This window comes from Physeter macrocephalus, chromosome 9 (genome assembly GCF_002837175.3).
Source record: "Physeter macrocephalus isolate SW-GA chromosome 9, ASM283717v5, whole genome shotgun sequence".
Taxonomy (NCBI): Eukaryota; Metazoa; Chordata; class Mammalia; order Artiodactyla; family Physeteridae; genus Physeter; species Physeter macrocephalus.
Window position 1 is genome coordinate 94,139,061 of NC_041222.1, and position 19,004 is coordinate 94,158,064.

Sequence of the window (19,004 nt, forward strand, 5' to 3'; positions counted from 1 at the left end):
TCATTATTCTGAATTCTTTTTCAGGTAGACTGCCTATTTCCTCTTCATTTGTTAGGTCTGGTGGGTTTTTACCTTTCTCCTTCATCTGCTTTGTGTTTTTCTGTCTTTTCATTTTGCTTATCTTACTGTGTTTGGGGTCTCCTTTTTGCAGGCTGCGGGTTCGTAGTTCCCGTTGTTTTTGGTGCCTGTCCCCAGTGGCTAAGGTTGGTTCAGTGGGTTGAGTAGGTTTCCTGGTTGAGGGGACTAGTGCCTGTGTTCTGGTGGGTGAGGCTGGATCCTGTCTTTCTGGTGGGCATGTCCACTTCTGGTGGTGTGTTTTGGGGTGTCTGTAGCATTATTATGATTTTAGGAACCCTCTCTGCTAATGGATGGGGATGTGGTCCTGTCTTGCTAGTTGTTGGGCATAGGGTGTCCAGCACTGTAGCTTGCTGGTTGTTGAGTGAAGCTGGGTCTTGGTGTTGAGATGGAGATCACTGGGAGATTTTCACCGTTTGATATTACGTGGAGCTGGCAGGTCTGTTGTGGACCAGTGTCCTGAAGTTGGTTCTCCCACCTCAGAGACACAACCCTGATGCCTGGCTGGAGCACCAAGAGCCTTTAACCCACACGGCTCTTTTGGAAGGTCTGAGGTCTTCTGCCAGCGTTCAGTGGGTGTTCTATAGGAGCAGTTCCACGTGTAGAAGTATTTCTGATGTGTCTAGGCAGAGGAAGGTGATCTCCGCATCTTACCCTTCTGCCATCTCTTCTCTCTTCTCCCCTCAATTTTTTTTATTTCTGTCTCTGGTCTCAGGTAGTCTTTTCACAAGGATCAGTATTCTGTTGAATATTCAATGGGGACCCTCTGCAGATATCTGATGTTCTTTCCCTGTGTAGCTCTCTCCTTTTTGATATTCTGTCCTGTGAATTATAGTCACCTTAGCTCACTTTCATAAATTCTGGGAGTCCTTTGGGCCCTGCCTAAGCTCCCCACGCCCATGCCATGGTCTGGAAACTGTCTCAAGACAATATACTGGGGCAATGGTAGGGTTCACCTCATTTCCCCCTTGTCTTTCAGGAATCATTGTTCTTTATTACCTGATGTTCAGTTTCTTGAAAAGTTTTTTTTTTTTCATATGATTTGTCTTTTTGTTTTGTTCAGTTTGGTTTGATTTTTCCAGGCAGAATGTTCAATCTGGTCTCTGTTACTTTATCTTAGATAGAAGTTGAACATCATTTTGCTCATTTGTTAAATATTGGCACATAATAGAGAATTTAAAAAGACAGATTGCAAGCAAACAAAAACGTCTAGGCTTGCATATAGTCCTTAGGTCATCAATTTATGATCTCTGAGGGAGAAGATCACGTAGATAGGCAAAAGTCTCATTCTGAGAAAAATGAAGCAAGCCAAGGTGAGCTGGTTTAGCTGAGAATAAAAAGATATTCTATGTTTTCAAGAAGAATGGAATTGGCAGCCAATGCTTCCCTGTCTGTTGTAAGGTTGGCCAAGATTATTACTATATTGAAAATTGTTGGGTTTAGGAGGAGACAAGAGGTCAGTATGTGAATAAAATAAGATTGCCAGATTCAGCAAATAGAAATATAGGGCAAGTTTAAATATGAATTTAAAATAACGAAGGATAAATCTTTACTATAAGTATGTCCTATGTGTGATTTTGAACATACATAAACTAAAACAATTATTTGGTGTTTATCTTAAATTCAAATTTAACTGGATGCCCTGCATTTTTTTTTTTTGCCAAATCTAGGATAAAACTACTCAGTGAAAGCGGGAGAAAAACCCAAAGCAAGTCAGGGTGAGTTGAGTTAGGAATCAAAAGTCCTGTTTTGAGTATAATCATAAATGGGTTGTCATTGGCTTAGGTCTTGGGATTAGTCTGGTTTTGAAAGAAAGAACTGAAAACTAGCCCACAAAGCTCTTTGAATAATATGATCCCTTACACTGATATAATACATATGCTTTTCCAAAGTTCTTTCACAATGCATTCTCTCACTTTACCCTCCAAACCACCAGAAGTTCAGTTCACATTAGCCATAGTTTGACAGTCGAAAACAACCAAGGTCTAGAGAAAAGACACTATTCTGAAGTCCCCAAATGGTTTAGGATTAAATCAAGACCTAGAAACTATTTTTTTTCCTACTTTTAGAGGAGTTGACAATCTTAAAATGAGGTGCCTAGGTTCAGATTCTGTGTGTGTGTGTGTGTGTGTGTGTGTGTGTGTGTGTGTACATGGACAAACAGGTGAGAATGTGTGACATTCCTAGCAAGGGAGGAAGAGGTTAATCTGCTTAATATGAGCCTAATCCTGTGAGTTTAAACCAGGCCACACTTCCCATCCTCCATTTCATAGCTGAAACTGAATCAAAATCAGCTCAGGTGAAGGCAGTTCTTTGGGTCATGCTCACTTCACTTTTGTTCTTGCTTTTCCTTCTGTTACTGCCTCTCTTCGTCTCTTAGCTCTTGGAGTTATCTTCCATATCCGGATCCTCAGAGACAAATTTCAGGTTCTTGGGTTTCATTGCTTTCATCCTCGAGATAACGATTTGACTTGCTCTCGCCCTCTAGTACTTCCTGGTCCTGCCACCTTGACTGAGCTCCAGCCCCCCCGAGACCCCAGCCTGCTGTTAACTTGGTGAGCTGACATTCTAACCAGGGTGGGGCTTTTGAAGGAAGCAGGTGGGTAGTAATCTTGAGCTGTGAGGGGGTGCTATGGCAGCAGCCAATTAGCTAGAAATCTTCTGCAAACTGGTCTGTTGACCATTTCTGAGACGTGTGCTGTGCTGCTATTCATCTACCTTTCAGCCTGGAGTGCTATGACACAGTCCATACCCCTGGCAGGATCCTTCATGGTGACCTGCTTTAAGTGTTGACTTAAGCCAGGTTCATGAACATAAGGCCTCCATAGTTCGTGTACCTCTTAAGCTGCCAGCAAATGTTTATTCAGCGCTTTAATTTTATTAATCTGTTTTCCTTCTCTTTCTCTCTTGTTCTCTCTTTTGCCCTCTCACCTACCCCTTTCACCCTCTGCCTCTCTCCCCTGCCTTTCTCTTTCCAATCTAGAGCCATTTGAGTGGAAATAAGGAACATACTACAATATGGAAGGCACAGCTCCATCCAGTAATATGTTTTACTCTTTTCCAGTTCATATCAGTTGGACCAAAAACCCACTACTAATCCAAATGTGAAGCTCCCCCTACCAGCAGTGCATTCTCATCAACTGCTTTGAGCTAAGGATGGAATAAATTGGCTGTTTGAATTGGAAATTTTTACTGACCCTGATACTAAGAAAAAGTATAGCAAATAGGGGTCATGAGGTAATCATTTGTATATTAGTCAAAGAAGCTCCCTGCGTTGACCTCCAAACGTAAAAATTTTAGGAGAAGATGATATATGGAAGCCCATATTCTCTGTCTTAATGTCACATCACTTTGGAGTTGGAAAAAGCATTGGAGACTCTGAGATGTTGAATGAGGTAGAGTAGGGACAAAACTCAAAGCCCCTAGGCTTTATGAGAATCTACGTTACTATATACTTCCTTTAGTTTTCTGAGTTTTTCATTTCACTCTGTGAGATTGAGAAGTTTCAGAATAATGTGGTTGGTTAGATTGGTGGGAATATCCAATTTAACTGAGATTCAACTAGCTGAGAATCTAGTTCTTTATCTCTTTAAGATAGGGCTGATTCTCCAATGTAGGACGAAGTCCAAACTCCTTAGGTTGGCCATTTGAGGCCCTTCACAGGTTGATGTCCACCTGATTTTCCATCTTTATTCCTGGTGAATGTCATCTGCTTATCCAAACTGGTTCCCTTGCTGCCCATGGAACACTCTTCATGCTTTGCCTCTTCTGAGTCTGTTTCTGGAATGGGCTCCTCTCTCCATGCTATCTACATCCTATACTATCTCAAGTCCTAGCTCAGATGTTACTTCTATATGAAACTTTTCTGACACCCTCTGATCTCCTAGGCCATTTTTGTCTGCACCATTCTTGACGACTTACTGTGTACCAGGAATGAAGTTCAATATAGTGGGCACTAATTGATCAAAATGGTTGCTGGTCATAGCTCTAGCACAGGGTTCCAAAGGATTTCCTTTTGTGCCAGATAGTTCCCTTTAATTGCTAGATGATGAGGAGATCTGGAGGGAAGGGCCAGAGTGGCCAGAGTAGCCCTGGCACAGTGGTGGGAGGATTTTGGGACAGATGCTATTTACCACCCAGAATAGAGGTGTTTTAAGATTTTAGCAGTCTGCATAGACATAACAATGCATATCAGACTAATGTCATTTCTCCATATATTATCTTATTTTCTTAACCTGCTTTATATGTGTGTGTTTTACATAGTTCTAGAACTAAAAATTTATTTCAGAAATCATCCATTCTAGGGGTTCTTAGCCTAGGGTTCATTCTATAGACTCAAATGGAGTTGATAGCTTTCATCAGATTTTTCAAAGGTATGCATAAAGAAGAAAAATTTAGGAACAACTGCTCTGCTCCAACACTTCATTTACAGATCAAGAAACTGTAGCTCAGTGGTTGAGCATTAGTGCTCTGAATGTAATACTTTTCAGGGAAATATTTGCTGCCTGCAGTCTAATTTAAGTTCCTTTGTTGAAGGCACCATTATTATTAACCTTATTGAAGGTGTTCCATGACACCACTTTGATTGTCTGCACCTTTTCTTCTGCAAGGAGCCTGTGGAGCTTGCCTGCTAGGTTGGAGGTCTTTTTTTTAACAATTTATTTTGTTCAAGTATAGTTGATTTACTGTGTTGTGTTAATTTCTGCTGTACAGCAAAGTGATTTATTTATACATATATAGACATTCTTTTCCATTATGGTTTATCACAGGATACTGAATATAGTTCCCCATGCTATGCAGTAGAGCCTTGTTGTTTATCCATGCTATATGTCCTATAAGGTGTAATTAGCATCTGCAAATCCCAAACTCCCAATCTATCCCTCCCCTGCCCTTGGCAACCACAAGTCTGTTCCCTACATCTGTGAGTCTGTTTCTGTTTCATAGATAAGTTCATTTATGTCATATTTTAGATTCCACATATAAGTGATATCATATGGTATGATATCACTTTCTCTTTCTGACTTACTTCACTTAGTACAATAATCTCTAGGTCCATCCATGTTGCTGCAAATGGCATTATTTCATTCTTTTTTAAGGCTGAGTAGTATTCCATTGTATATATGTACCACATCTTCTTTATGCATTCATCTGTCGATGGACATTTAGATTGTTTCCATGACTTGGCTACTGTAAATAGTGCTGCTATAAACATAGGGGTTCATGTATCTTTTTGAATTATAGTTTTGTCCAGATATATGCCCAAGACTGGAATTGCTGGATCATATGGCAACTCTATTTTTAGTTTTTTGAGGAACCTCCATACTGTTTTCCATAGTGGCTGTACCAATTTATGTTCCCACCCACAGCGTAAGAGGGTTCCCTTTTCTCTGCACCCTCTGCAGCATTTGTTATTTGTAGTCTTCTTAATGACGGCCATTCTACTGATGTGAGGTGGTATCGCATTGTAGTTTTGATTTACATTTCTCTAATAATTAGTAATGTTGAGCAGATTTTCATGTGCCTGTTGGCCGTCTGTATGTCTTCTTTGGAGAAGCGTCTATTTAGGTCTTCTGCTCATTTTATGATTGGGTTGTGTGGGGTGTTTTTGTTATTAAATTGTATGAGCTGTTTGTGTATTTTGGAAATGAATCCATTGTTGGCCACATCATTTGCAAATATTTTCTCTTAGTCTGTAGGTTGTCTTTTTGTTTGTTTATGGTTTCCTTTGCTGTACAAAATCTTGTAAGTTTGATTAGGTCCCATTTGTTTATTTTTCCTTTTATTTCTATTGCCTTGGGAGACTGTAAGTTGGAGTTCTTTTTTAATAATTTTAAGATTAATTAATTTTTATTGGAGTCTAGTTGATTCACAATGTTGTGTTAGTTTCAGCTATACAGCAAAGTGAATCAGTAATACATATACATATATCCACTCTTTTTTAGATTCTATTTCCATATCGGTCATTACAGAGTATTGAGTAGAGTGCCCTGTGCTATTCAGTAGATTGACATATACACACTGCTATATATAAGTTGGGGTTCTTGATGGAATGAGAGTGAGTTGCTGGTGGAGGCAACAGCTCTTACCTAAGGCGATAGGTGATGCTTATACTGAGGTAGTGTGTAGACAAAGCAATTTATTGGAGAGACAAGTTCAAAAACCCAGAGCAGAATCTAAAATGGATCATCAGACCAGGGAAGGAGTTGAAAGCAGATATTAATAATTTCTATATTATCTACTATATTAAAAGAGCATTTATTATTAAATAAGCACTTTACATGTGTTTAAGCTTTGTGACAAACTTATGAGGTGGGAACTTCCAGCTTCCATCTTACAGATGAGGAATTCGAGGCCCAGAGAGGATACTTTCCTTGCTCAAGTTCATGCAACTAGGAGAACTAGGATTTGAGCTGACGTAGTCTGGTTCCAGCATCGTCACTTCCAACTACTACATCAACTACTGCCTCTTAAAAGTTGGGGTGTAGAGTCAGGGAATGAAAAAGCAAGGAAGGATAGATTGAAGTGGGTGGTTTAAGTTGAGGGATAGAGTGGGGGAGGCTGGCAAATGTTTCCATCAAGTGCTGCTGCCCTCAGCTGGCTTTCGTGTGGTGTGTGGTGTGTGCTGGGACCCCGGCCAGGTGTAAAGGGTAATGACGGAGTGGACAGAGTCTCTTGAGAGTCTGAAAGCAAACGGTATTTATTTATTCATCCATGTAAGCCCGGTGCTTGGTCCTGGGCACACAAGATGCATCAACAGCCTGGTACCGAAGAAACTTGCAGTTCTTTCCAAAAGGAATAGAAAGCTGAGACTCTGACAGTTCATCTTTGAGGCTGCGTCCTCCCCTTTCAGAGCCTTTCCTGCTCCTTGAGGCCTTTCTCCCTTCTGTCCTCCAGGGTCCAGTGCCATCATCCTTGCTTCTCTGCTAAATAGTTTGCTCTAAGGAAAGGAAGGGAAACCCTGTTAGCCTGGGGTGTACATAACGAGGGAGGCATAAACGTTTACATTTCCCGGATGTTATTTTAAGCATGTTCTGTCTAGCTCTTCACCTTTACTCCCGTGTCTCCCGGAAGAATCATGTAGTCAGCACCACTACGACTAAGCTCCAAACATCCCTCCACCCTCATTCTCAGCCCAAGCTCTGGACCCTGCCCCAGTACAGGTTTCTGAATTTTCCTCTTCTTTCTGTGCCTGTACTCGCCTTGGAGCTGATGACAGCATCTGTGTCTTGTGTGGCACTGCCTGGCTGCTGTCCTTGTCACCCATCCCCAGCTGTGTCAGGATGAGCCTGCCTGGGAACTGGGGCTGGACTGGGTGGACTTGGGCTGGGAGAGCTACTTAAAGAGCCTGGTATTGGGAACAGCCAGCAGATGAGTGTGACCATTCCTGAGGTCTTAGCAGCCTCTGGACTTTCCATACTTTATCTTATTTAATCTTCCCCATAACCCTATGAGGTTAGTGACCTCATCTTACAGATGAGAAAACTGAAGATTAGAGAGTTTAAAATACCTCGTTCAAGCCCACACAGCTAGTGAAAGGCAGAGCTGGGCCTCAACCCTTACGTGTCTGATTGCATAGCCTCTCTGTGATATTTCTCCTTCCCTAATACCATGGGAGCAGAATCCTGTTGTCTAGTCCAAGGTGGCAAGGAAAGGACCAGAAATGAAAGAGGAAAGTGAAAGGGTTAGACGTTGAGTGGGCATGGAAGTGAAGCAACCAGAAAAAACCAGCAAAGGAAAGGACAGAACTAGAAAGAAGACAATCACAATGAATGAAGCTGGAAAGCCTGAATCTTCTTCTATTTTGGCTTTGGGTCCCATGGTTGGTGGGAGGGGTGGTCTGGTGTTGGGGCACAGGATGCGTCTTCCCAGCCATGCTTTGACTTTCATTCCTGCACCTGTTCTGCTCATAATGACCACTTCACACATGACTTGGCTCCAGACCCCAGGGCAGCACCCCAGCCTTGGCCAGCAGCTCCACGGGGCTCACCCCAGACTGTGCAGCAGGACCAGACAAAATGAGATCAAAGACTGTAAGCCTGTGAACAGAGCTGGCAGCCTGGGATTTTAAGCATTAGCAGGTTTGTGGGGAAGGCAGTCTTCTTCATTCAAGGGGTCCTTCTCAGTATCCCTAAAATCCTACCCTGGTCGGTAGCTGCCTATTTTCCATAAGCCTGAATCTGGCTTCAGATAAAGTTATGCAGGTGATATTAGCCCCCTGGATGCTCTTACTTTGGTTTTCTGACTTCCTCTGCAGATCCTTTCTCGGGAGAATGATATGCCTTTTCCTTTCCCTTCCCCACCATTATATACTTCCTGGCTGAGACGTGAAATGGAGTCCACAGATGGCTTTGGGGAACCGCGGTGGTCTTCAGCTTGGCTCTCGAAGCTGGAACAGGAGAATTCCAGCTCTGACCTGAATGGCTGACTAAACTCAGCTCCACTTGTAGAGCTCAGGGTTGTGTTGTTCTCTGCTTCTGGGCATTAGGCAGTGTGTTGAGAACCACGTGGCCGAGAGAGAGGAAACAGGTGGACAGCACATGGGCTGGAGGAAGCACAGGGTCACCAACTCCCGCTGGGGCCCCGGATGATTGCTCTTTTTGGAGAATGGCGTGTTAATCATCAGCTCACCAAGGTGTCAGGCTGCAGAGAGGAAAGTGAGAGGGGGGCTTGTTAGGTTTGTGATGAGGAACCAATTTAGCACGGGTTAGAGTCACTTTCAGTTCCTTTTCTCAGTGATAAGTTAGACATTGGAAAAAAACTGAACGTTGTCATTGACACCAGGCAGATTGCACTGCCCTCTATGCTCTGGAACTGGATAACTGGAAGAGACCACCTGGTCTACTGCCTGGTGCTGGAGGGGCTCTGTCAATGTTTATTGACTCTTACTGGATTTTATAGAGGAGGGCAGTGACCTTCCCAAGCTTGTGCTGTACATTAGGACTGGAAGAGGTGGGTCCCAGGCAAGGATGCCCTTCCCTATGGAGGAACATTGAATTCTGCACCGCCCTGGAAATCTGTCTTAATTATGATTGCCAGAATGAGTTAAGTGGATGGGCAAATATAAATAAGAATTTCACACATCACATGTTATTTTCCTACGGATTTGTTATTTAGAGATAATTTATCTTAGTTAATATCCTTCACATTAATTAGAATGTGGATCTCTAAGCCCTTCTCCCTTAGCTGCTCTGCCAGGTTTTGCTTTGTTTTGTTTTGTTTTTTGGCATTTAATACTCTACAATCATTGCATGTTCTGTGGGGTCTACGTATTTGTTGGGGTGGCAGCGTAGTTTAATAGAAAGGGAAATGGATGAGGGACTGAGCAGTCCTGGGCTTCAAATCCTGTCTCCACTGCTGATTAGATACGTAACCTCTGGCTTGTTACTTACTTTCTCAGAATTTCTGTTTTCTTATCTGTGAAATGAGAGATAGTAAGAACGCTTTCTGTGGGTTACTGTGAGGATTAAATGGGATAATACATGCTTAGCCTGACATCTAGCACCTAGTAAGCCCTCAATAAAGGTTACTGATATTTAAATCTTAAACTGAACAATATTTAACATTAGTTTTCTTTCACTTATAGGATATTCTGTCTTCAAAATAGGAACCTCCCTGCCCACCCCCCTCCCCTGCTTTTAAAAAAATAACCAAATAGCCATTACTTTGTAAAGTTGAATGTTCTTATATTGGTTGACATACATGGAAATACACATCTGTATTTTAAATTAGATCACCTGGTGTTTATAGCCTCTCTAGGGTATACAAAGGATTTTTACATCAGTTTAGTTTTTTTTTTAATAAGCTCATTAGTTTTCCCAACATTCTTATGAGACAGGGATTAGACATATTGTTCATGAATTAATGAAAATACAGAGAAGTTTTGGCCCACAGAAAAATCAGTGACAGCCAGGAACAGCGTGGACATCTCCAGGCTGCAAACTCTGTGTCATCTTGCTCTCAGCTGGCTATATGCTCCATGTCCATGCCTTTTCTCCTCTGCTTGGGTTGTGTGTATCTTAGGTCCTCTGTGGTACACGGAGGGTATGAGGGATGCACAGGGAGCCCCTACCAGACGTTGACCACTGACCATTCTCGCTGCCCCTCCCCCATGCCACTTTCAATTAGATGAGAAGGAAGGAACCACCTGGAGCATCGCTGCTGAAGGTAAAATGAAGTGTATGAAATACCTAACTTTCTTCTCTCCCACTTTCCATACCCTTTTGCGTTCCATGATGTCCATGGTTTTTGACCTTTCTGGAGCCAGGTTCTTTTCTTCCTTTGACACTCTGTTCCTAGGGAAGGTGCTCTCTATTCCTCCCTCCCTGTTGATGGCATCTTAAGTCTCATCCTGAGCAAAATCCATTAAGTTCTCTTCCACAGCCAGAGGCATCTCAGGCATTAGTGTGGTGCTGGTAGGTTATCTGGGGACCAACGTGCCATTCCCTGTGTTCCTAAAATCAAGTTGTAATGTTGGGGACCTTTCTACCTCTGGGTGAGGGGTGCTGGTTGACATCAGGGTGTCAGATTTGGGCTCCAATTGCCTTGCTCAGAGGGTGGACCTAAGCCGCCCTGTGGTAGAAGAGGTCTGGTCTTCATAGGCAGCCTTGAGATTGACTCTGGAACGACCAGGTGACCACTTGCTCCCGTATTTGGTCTCCCTGCTCATGCTGGCCATCTCAAACCCGGGGGTTGACTCATGGACTCTTTCTCCTCAATGTTTTCTGCAAAGCCTTGTTGTCTTGTGTTGCCTTGCCTGCTAACTGAGGACCCGGGACCAGTCTTAACTCTATTTGGGCAGCTTTCACTGTGTTTTGATTTCCTTCTTCTAGACTCCCGGCAGCCTAGACTTTCACCATCTCTGATTTTGGCCTCAAACACCTCTCTTAGTGCTGACTATTTAGTTTTGTCCCTCCTTGCTGTAAGATTAGAAGGAAGATGGTAGAACAGGCTGGTGATTCACACAAGGTTTCCTGCCGGAGCTAGGAATTGAAATGGTACTTGAAGTTTGGGTGACATCCCAACAAGTGGAGAGAGCTGGGGAGGGGGCCCCAGGCAAGGGAACAAGAGTTAGGAAGTGCAGCATGGTGTCATAGAAAAAGCGTGGTTTGGTGTTGGACAGAATTGGGCTCAAAGTGTCAGTGGCGTCTGGTACCTATGGAACATCTATGCAGGCTTTATGTATGTTTTAATTACAATGATCTTATTGCAGAGTTTGGGTCCAGCAAGAGAGTCACACTAAAAAAAAATTCACAGGAAATTCTTTTCTCTTTCCCCACACTACATACCAGATTGAAGCTGTGGTTGTATATACTTGCATATGCATGCATGTATTTAGCTTCAAAAGCCCCCTTTTTATCATAAAAGCAGTGAAGTCTCCATATAAGCTGTTTTCTACTATAAAAGAAGTAGCTTCTGAAATATGTATGACTAGTGCTTTGAGTGTGAGGAGTTATCAGAAAGGTTCTTGGGCAGACCTCTTAACTTCTCTGGACCTTGCTTTCTTATCTGTAAAATGGGGATAGTATAACTTACTTATCAGTGTTGTTGGGACTATTAAATAGTACACGTGAAAGCAGCCAGCACGGTGCCCCCGAGTAGGTTCTCAAAAAATGTGAATTTTTTGTCATTTCATGCCTTTTATGTCATTCATGCTGCCTGAAATGCTGGTTTACTTAGGTAGTCTGGAGAAAGCCAGAGAGAGAGAGAAAAGCTCCTCTTTCTGCTCCAACCTCTTGCCTGGCCAGCTGCTCAATGCTGAGCACTGAGGATGCTTCCTTTACAGATACACCTGTGCCCCTGGGCCAGGCTTGAGTGTCTCAGTGCTAGAACTTGCACACTGGGCTAATGATGCTTTTTCTTGCCCATAATAAAACTCAGCCTGGGAATGAAAAGTGGTATCAGCTCCTTCTCCTCCCAGGTGCCCCGTGTCCCTCATCCTCTTTCCTTGTGATAATGAATTCTAGCCGTTGGTGGCCTTGTGCATTTAACACCAGGCATTGTTATGAGAACTCTAGATTTATGCTGAGTTTAGAGAGAACCTGATGTTGGGATAGCTTGGGCTCTTGTTAATCGGATGTGCTTGTGTGCTTATGAGGACATATCTTGTTCCAGCTCAAGAACCAAGGTGCCTATCTGAAGATCTTTATTTCAGGATTTCCATCTTAGGACTTGAACTTCTGCTGACAAGATGAAGTCGTTGTCTCTGGTTTTTGATTCCTAGTTTTTCCCTTACGTTTGATGTAGATGCTTCATCAGGCTCCATCTTTTTGCTTTAGTAACTCAAAATGCTATGGATCATTTGTCCAGGTACCAATACTTTTGTCCCTGATACTGGATGTCCAGGATTCTTCAATTCTATCTTTAGCTGAGTCCTTTTAGCTTTTTATAGGTCAGAATCTACCTGACCACCTGCCAGAAATGCCCTGGGTCTGGAAGTACCTCTAGACTCCAAACTCTAATTCTGATTCAGCAGAGACTTTGATTTAGAAGGTTGGCTGGAGAAGGGGCTGGGGTGATGAAGAACTAAGGGGAAGTGGAGCCTAGACCTGCCCAGAACTCCAGGTGCTTCTGTTACCGGTGGTTCATGGATCATTCACTTTGAGAAACGCTAACACTGAAGTGTCTAGAAATCTGACTTTCATATAAAGGGAAATGTTGTCATCTTGGCCCACAGAGCTTTAAAGCCACAGGTAGGAAGGACTTGTTTTAAATCAGAGCTTCTTTGGGGACTGAAAACAGTTTCATTTCCTAAGTAAGCTAAACATTCTTTCCGTAAGTTTGTCTATCGTAAGCATCTTTCTTCAGAGGAAACTCAGAGGTGAATTTCAGGCCATGCCTTGTCAAATAACTTTAAAAGTTGAATTTGTTCAAGTGTGTGTTTATGAATTGTGCCTGGGCTCACAAAATATAAAGTGTATTGTCATTTGGTACCATTGTCACTTTCCCCACCCGCCTCCAATCCTTGCCCTTAATCTGCCCCACACTCCTACCAGCTCCCAGTAAATGTTAGTAACGTCTTTCTAATAAGTGCTTCATGGGTGATCTTTCTTTGAGCTGTATTTTTAGCAGAAGAGATGAAAGGAGGCTGAAAAATTAAAATCAAGATAAGCAATCTCTCTCTTGGAATGTTATTAAGAGGATATAGTCATTTAAAAGTACTTTCCCCTCTTCTTCTCAGTGTTTGACATCTGAAGTCATGGAAGATGCTATCACACCTTGCTTTATTAACATAGCTAGAGTCACCTGTTTTGAAAGGCCCAGAACATTAACCTTAAATGAAAAAGAAAGTGGAACGAAAGGGAAGATAAAGGGAGACTGGGTTTTGGCAGCAGTAGATGCAGGCTCTCAGCCAGGCCCCTTCAGCTACGCTGTTAAATGGCCCCTTGAATTTATTTTACAGGGAGATCATTTCCACTATCTGAGTATACTGAGTCTGCTGTTGTTCAGACAAGATCCAGAAGCCCAGTTAAGTTATGTAACGTGTTGATCTTCCAGGAGAACAAGGGAGGGAAGTAGCAAGTTAATGAAGGGAATAGACAGTAAAGATGATGAGGATTGGCCTTTGGAGCCCAGCAGGACTTGTGGAGAAGGGTCAGGGGTTCAAGAGGAGTTGGGCTGAGGATTATATACACTAAAGCCACAGTCATTGAGCCTGAGGCCAAAGGCATGTGCTGATAGAGCATGGCTCTTGCAGGAAAGGCGAGGTGAAGCAGAGCTGGGAAGGTGGGTATTACAGCAGTTGACAGAAGCCTTAAAGCAGGGCACTGTCACTAATTCCAGTTTTTTGCACTGAGGCCTGGGCTTATCATTCTGTTTCTTGTTGTTAGAGATTGAATGTTCCTGAGAGGTGGATGGGGTGGGGATGGGATAGGAGTGTGAAAAACTTATAGCCCAGATTTTACAAGATAGGCAGATTCCCAAATGTCCTTCAATGACTTCATAGCCCACTTGTCAAACTGTATGTCCTGACTTGGGGGCTGAAGACCTTCATGGTTTGTTTCTCTGATAGTTTGTCACAGAGTGGCTTTGGGCTCTGTAAAACTTCACCTCCAGGTCTGCTACTTGCCCTCTAGAGTCTAATGAGTCAAGTGATTTTAGTTCATTAGAATATTAGAATACCTTGTGATTCAGTAGAATAACGAGGACTGAGGAATGGGTTTGATCAAAAGTGCAGCAGGTGGTTTTGCTCTGGTTCCTGAGCACAGACAGAACTCCCCTACCTCAAGCTACCATGCAAATGGTTTACCTCTGGTCGTAGAGCCAAAGGGAGAGTGAGGAGGGGGCAAAGATCAAGTGTGAATCCATTTTCCCATTTGGGAAAACAGCTCAATGTATGTGTCAATCTTGATGGCTTCATCACTGTATGGAAGAGACAGAAAATTTGTACCCCAGTAGGAAATGTTTTTCATTCATATAAAAAATAAGGGAAAACTATAAACTGTTACCATTTAGTAGAGGTGAAAGGTGTTATAAGTTCTGGACTGTGATGAGTACAGAGCCTGGCACTTAATAGGAGCTAGATAATGATGTTGTGTGATGTATGAATTGCCTTAACCTTGACTAGTGTGATTCAGCAGTTTTCTCGGAAAAGACACCTATCTCTTAAATTAAAATCATTGGATGTATTTATGAACAGCTGGAAAGCAAAAAAGACAAGGGAGTTTGCTACTTTATTTATTTTCTTTATTTTTGGAGCCAAAATGACATTATTATTATCTTTTTAAGACCTTTATTGGAGTATAATTGCTCTACAATTTTGTGTTAGTTTCTGCTATATAACAAAGTGAATCAGTTATATGTATACATATATCCCCATATCTCTTCCCTCTTGAGCCTCCCTCCCACCCTCCCTATCCCACCCCTCTGGTGGTCACAAAACACCGAGCTGATCTCCCTGTGCTATGCGGCTGCTTCCCACTAGCTATCTATTCTACATTTGGTAGTGTTTATATGACAATCTTACTCTTTCACTTCGTCCCAGCTTACCCTTCCCCCTCCCCGTGTCCTCAAGCCCATTCTCTATGTCTGAGTCTTTATTCCTGTCCTGCCCCTAGGTTCATCAGAACCATTTTTTTTTCTTTTCAGATTCCAAATATATGTGTTAGCATACGGTATTTGTTTTTCTCTTTCTGACTTACTTCACTCTGTATGACAGACTCTAGGTCCATCCACCTCACTACAAATAACTCAATTTAGGGTATATGCCCAGTAGTGGGATTGCTGGGTCATATGGTAGTTCTAGTTTTAGTTTTCTAAGGAACCTCCATACTGTTCTCCATAGTGGCTGTATCAATTTACATTCCCACTGACAGTGCAAGAGTTCCATTTTCTCAGCACCCTCGCCAGCATTTATTGTTTGTAGATTTTTTGATGATGTCCATTCTGACCAGTGTGAAGTGATACCTCATTGTGGTTTTGATTTGCATTTCTCTAATGATTAGTGATGTTGAGCGTCCTTTCATGTATGTGTTTGCAATCTGTATATCTTCTTTGGAGAAATGTGTATTTAGGTCTTCTGCCCATTTTTGGATTGGGTTGTTTGTTTTTTTGATATTGAGCTGCATGAGCTGCTTGTATATTTTGGAGATTAATCCTTTGTCAGTTGCCTCATTTGCAAATATTTTTTCCCATTCTGAGGGTTGTCTTTTCATCTGGTTTATGGTTTCCTTTGCTGTGCAAAAGCTTTTAAGTTTCATTAGGTCCCATTTGTTTCTTTTTGTTTTTCTTTCCATTTCTCTAGGAGGTGGGTCAAAAAGGATCTTGCTGTGATTTATGTCATAGAGTGTTATGACTGTTTTCCTCTAACAGTTTCATAGTGTCTGGCTTTACGTTTATTTAGGTCTTTAATCCATTTTGAGTTTATTTTTGTTTATGGTGTTAGTAAGTTTTCTAATATCATTCTTTTACATGTAGCTGTTCAGTTTTCCCAGCACCACTTATTGAAGAGGCTGTCTTTTCTCCATTGTATATTCTTGCCTCCTTTATCAAAAATAAGGTGACCATATGTGCATGGGTTTATCTCTGGGCTTTCTATCCTGTTCCATTGATCTATATTTCTATTTTTGTGCCAGTACCATACTGTCTTGATTAGTGTAGCTTTGTAGTATAGTCTGAAGCCAGGGAGCCTGATTCCTCGGGCTCCGTTTTTCTTTCTCAGCTTGCTTTGGCTATTTGGGGCCTTTTGTGTTTCCAAACAAATTGTAAAATTTTTTGTTCTAGTTCTGTGAAAAATGCCATTGGTAGCTTGATTGGGATTGTATTGAATCTGTAGATTGCTTTGGGTAGTATAGTCATTTTCACAATATTGATTCTTCCAATCCAAGAACATGGTATATCTCTCCAACTGTTTGTATCATCTTTAATTTCTTTCATCAGTGTCTTACAGTTTTCTGCATACAGGTCTTTTGTCTCTCTAGGAAGGTTTATTCCTAGGTGTTTTATTCTTTTTGTTGCAATGGTAAATGGGAGGGTTTCCCTAATTTATCTTTCAGATTTTTTGTCATTAGTGTATAGGAATGCAAGAGATTTCTGTGTATTAATTTAGTGTCCTGCTACTTTACTAAATTCATTGATTACCTCTAGTAGTTTTCTGGTAGCATCTTTAGGATTCTCTATGTATAGTATCATGTCATCTGCAAACAGTGACAGTTTGGATTCCTTTTATTCTTTTCCAATTTGGATTCCTTTTATTTCTTTTTCTTCTCTGATTGCTATGGCTAAAACTTCCAAAACTATGTTGAATAATAGTGGTGAGAGTGGGCAACCTTGTCCTGTTCCTGATCTTAGTGGAAATGGTTTCCACCATTGAGAACGATGTTGGCTGTGGGTTTGTTATATATGGCCTTTATTATGTTGAGGTAGGTTCCCTCGATGCCCACTTTCCGGAGAGTTTTTAATCATGAATTGGTGTTGAATTTTGTCAAAAGCTTTTTCTGCATCTATTGAGATTATCATATGCTTTTATCCTTCATATGTTACATCGCATTGATATGTTAATATGGTGTATCGCATTGATTGATTTGTGTATGTTGAAGAATCCTTGCATTCCTGGGATAAACCCCACTTGATCATGGTGTATGATCCTTTTAATGGGCTGTTGGATTCTGTTTGTTAGTATTTTGTTGAGGATTTTTGCATCTATGTTCATCAGTGATATTGGCCTGTAGTTTTCTTTTTTTGTGACATCATTGTCTGGTTTTGGTATCAGTGTGATGGTGGCCTCGTAGAATGGATTTGGGAGTGCTACTCCCTCTGCTATATTGTGGAAGATTTTGAGAAGGGCAGGTGTTAGCTCTTCTCTAAATGTTTGATAGAATTCACCTGTGAAGCCATCTGGTCCTGGGCTTTTGTTTGTTGGAAGATTTTTAATCACAGTTTCAATTTCAGTGCTTGTGATTGGTCTGTTCGTATTTTCTATTTGTTCCTGGTTCAGTCTTTGAAGGTTGTACTTTTCTACGAATTTGTCCATTTCTTCCAGGTTGTCTGTTTTATTGGTATATAGTTGCTTGTGAAGTCTCTCATGATCCTTGTATTTCTGCAGTGTCAGTTGTTACTTCTTCTTTTTCATTTCTAAATCTGTTGATTTGAATTTTCTCCCTTTTTTTCTTGATGAGTCTGGCTAATGCTTTATCAATTTTGTTTATCTTCTCAAAGGACCAGTTTTTAATTTTATTGGAGTCTTCTCCCTTTTCTTCTTGATGGGTCTGGCTAATGTTTTATCAATTTTGTTTATCTTCTCAAAGAACCAGGTTTTAGTTTTATTGATCTTTGCTATTGTTTCCTTTTTCATTTATTTCTGATCTGATGTTTATGATTTCTTTCCTTCTGCTCACTGGTTTTTTTAAATTGTCCTTCTTTCTCTAGCTGCTTTATGTGTAAGGTTAGGTTGCTTATTGGAGATTTTTCTTGTTTCTTGAGGTAAGATTGTATTGCTTCAAACTTCCCTCTTAGAACTGCTTTTGCTGCATCCCATAGGTTTTGGGTCATCCTGTTTTTATTGTCATTTGTTTGTAGGCATTTTTTTATTTCGTCTTTGTTTTCTTCTGTGACCTCTTGTTTATTTACTAGTGTATTGTTTAGCCTCCATGTGTTTGTATTTTTTACAGTTTTTTTTCCTGTAATTAATATCTAGTCTCATAGTGTTGTGGTTGGAAAATATACTTGATACGATTTCAATTTTCTTAAACTTACCAAGGCTTGATTTGTGACCCAAGATATGATCTATCCTGGAGAATATTCCGTGAGCACTTGAGAAGAACGTGTATTCGGGGTTTTTTTGGATGGTATGTCCTATAAATATCAATTAAGTCCATCTTGTTTAATGTGTCATTTAAAACTTGTGTTTCCTTATTTATTTTCATTTGGGATGACCTGTCCATTGGTAAAAGTGGGGTGTTAAAGTCCCCTACTATTACTGTGTTACTGTCGATTTCCCCTTTTATGGCTGTTAACATTTGCCTTATGTATTGTGGTGCTCCTATATTGGGTGCATAAATATTTACAATGGTTATATCTTCTTCTTGCCTTGATCCTTTGATCATCATGTAGTGTCATTCTTTGTCTCTTGTAATAGTCTCTATTTTATTTTATTTTATTTTTTAATTAATTAATTAATTATTTTTTGTGGTACGTGGGCCTCTCACTGTTGTGGCCTCTCCCGTTGCAGAGCACAGGCTCCGGATGTGCAGGCTCAGTGGCCATGGCTCATGGGCCTAGCCGCACCACGGCATGTGGGATCTTCCCGGACCGGGGCACGAACCTGTGTCCCCTGCATCGGCAGGCGGACTCTCAACTACTGCGCCACCGGGGAAGCCCGTAATAGTCTCTATTTTAAAGTCTATTTTATCTGATATGAGAATTGCTACTCCAGCTTTTTTTTTATTTCCATTTGCATGGAATATCTTTTTCCATCCCCTCACTTTCAGTCTGTA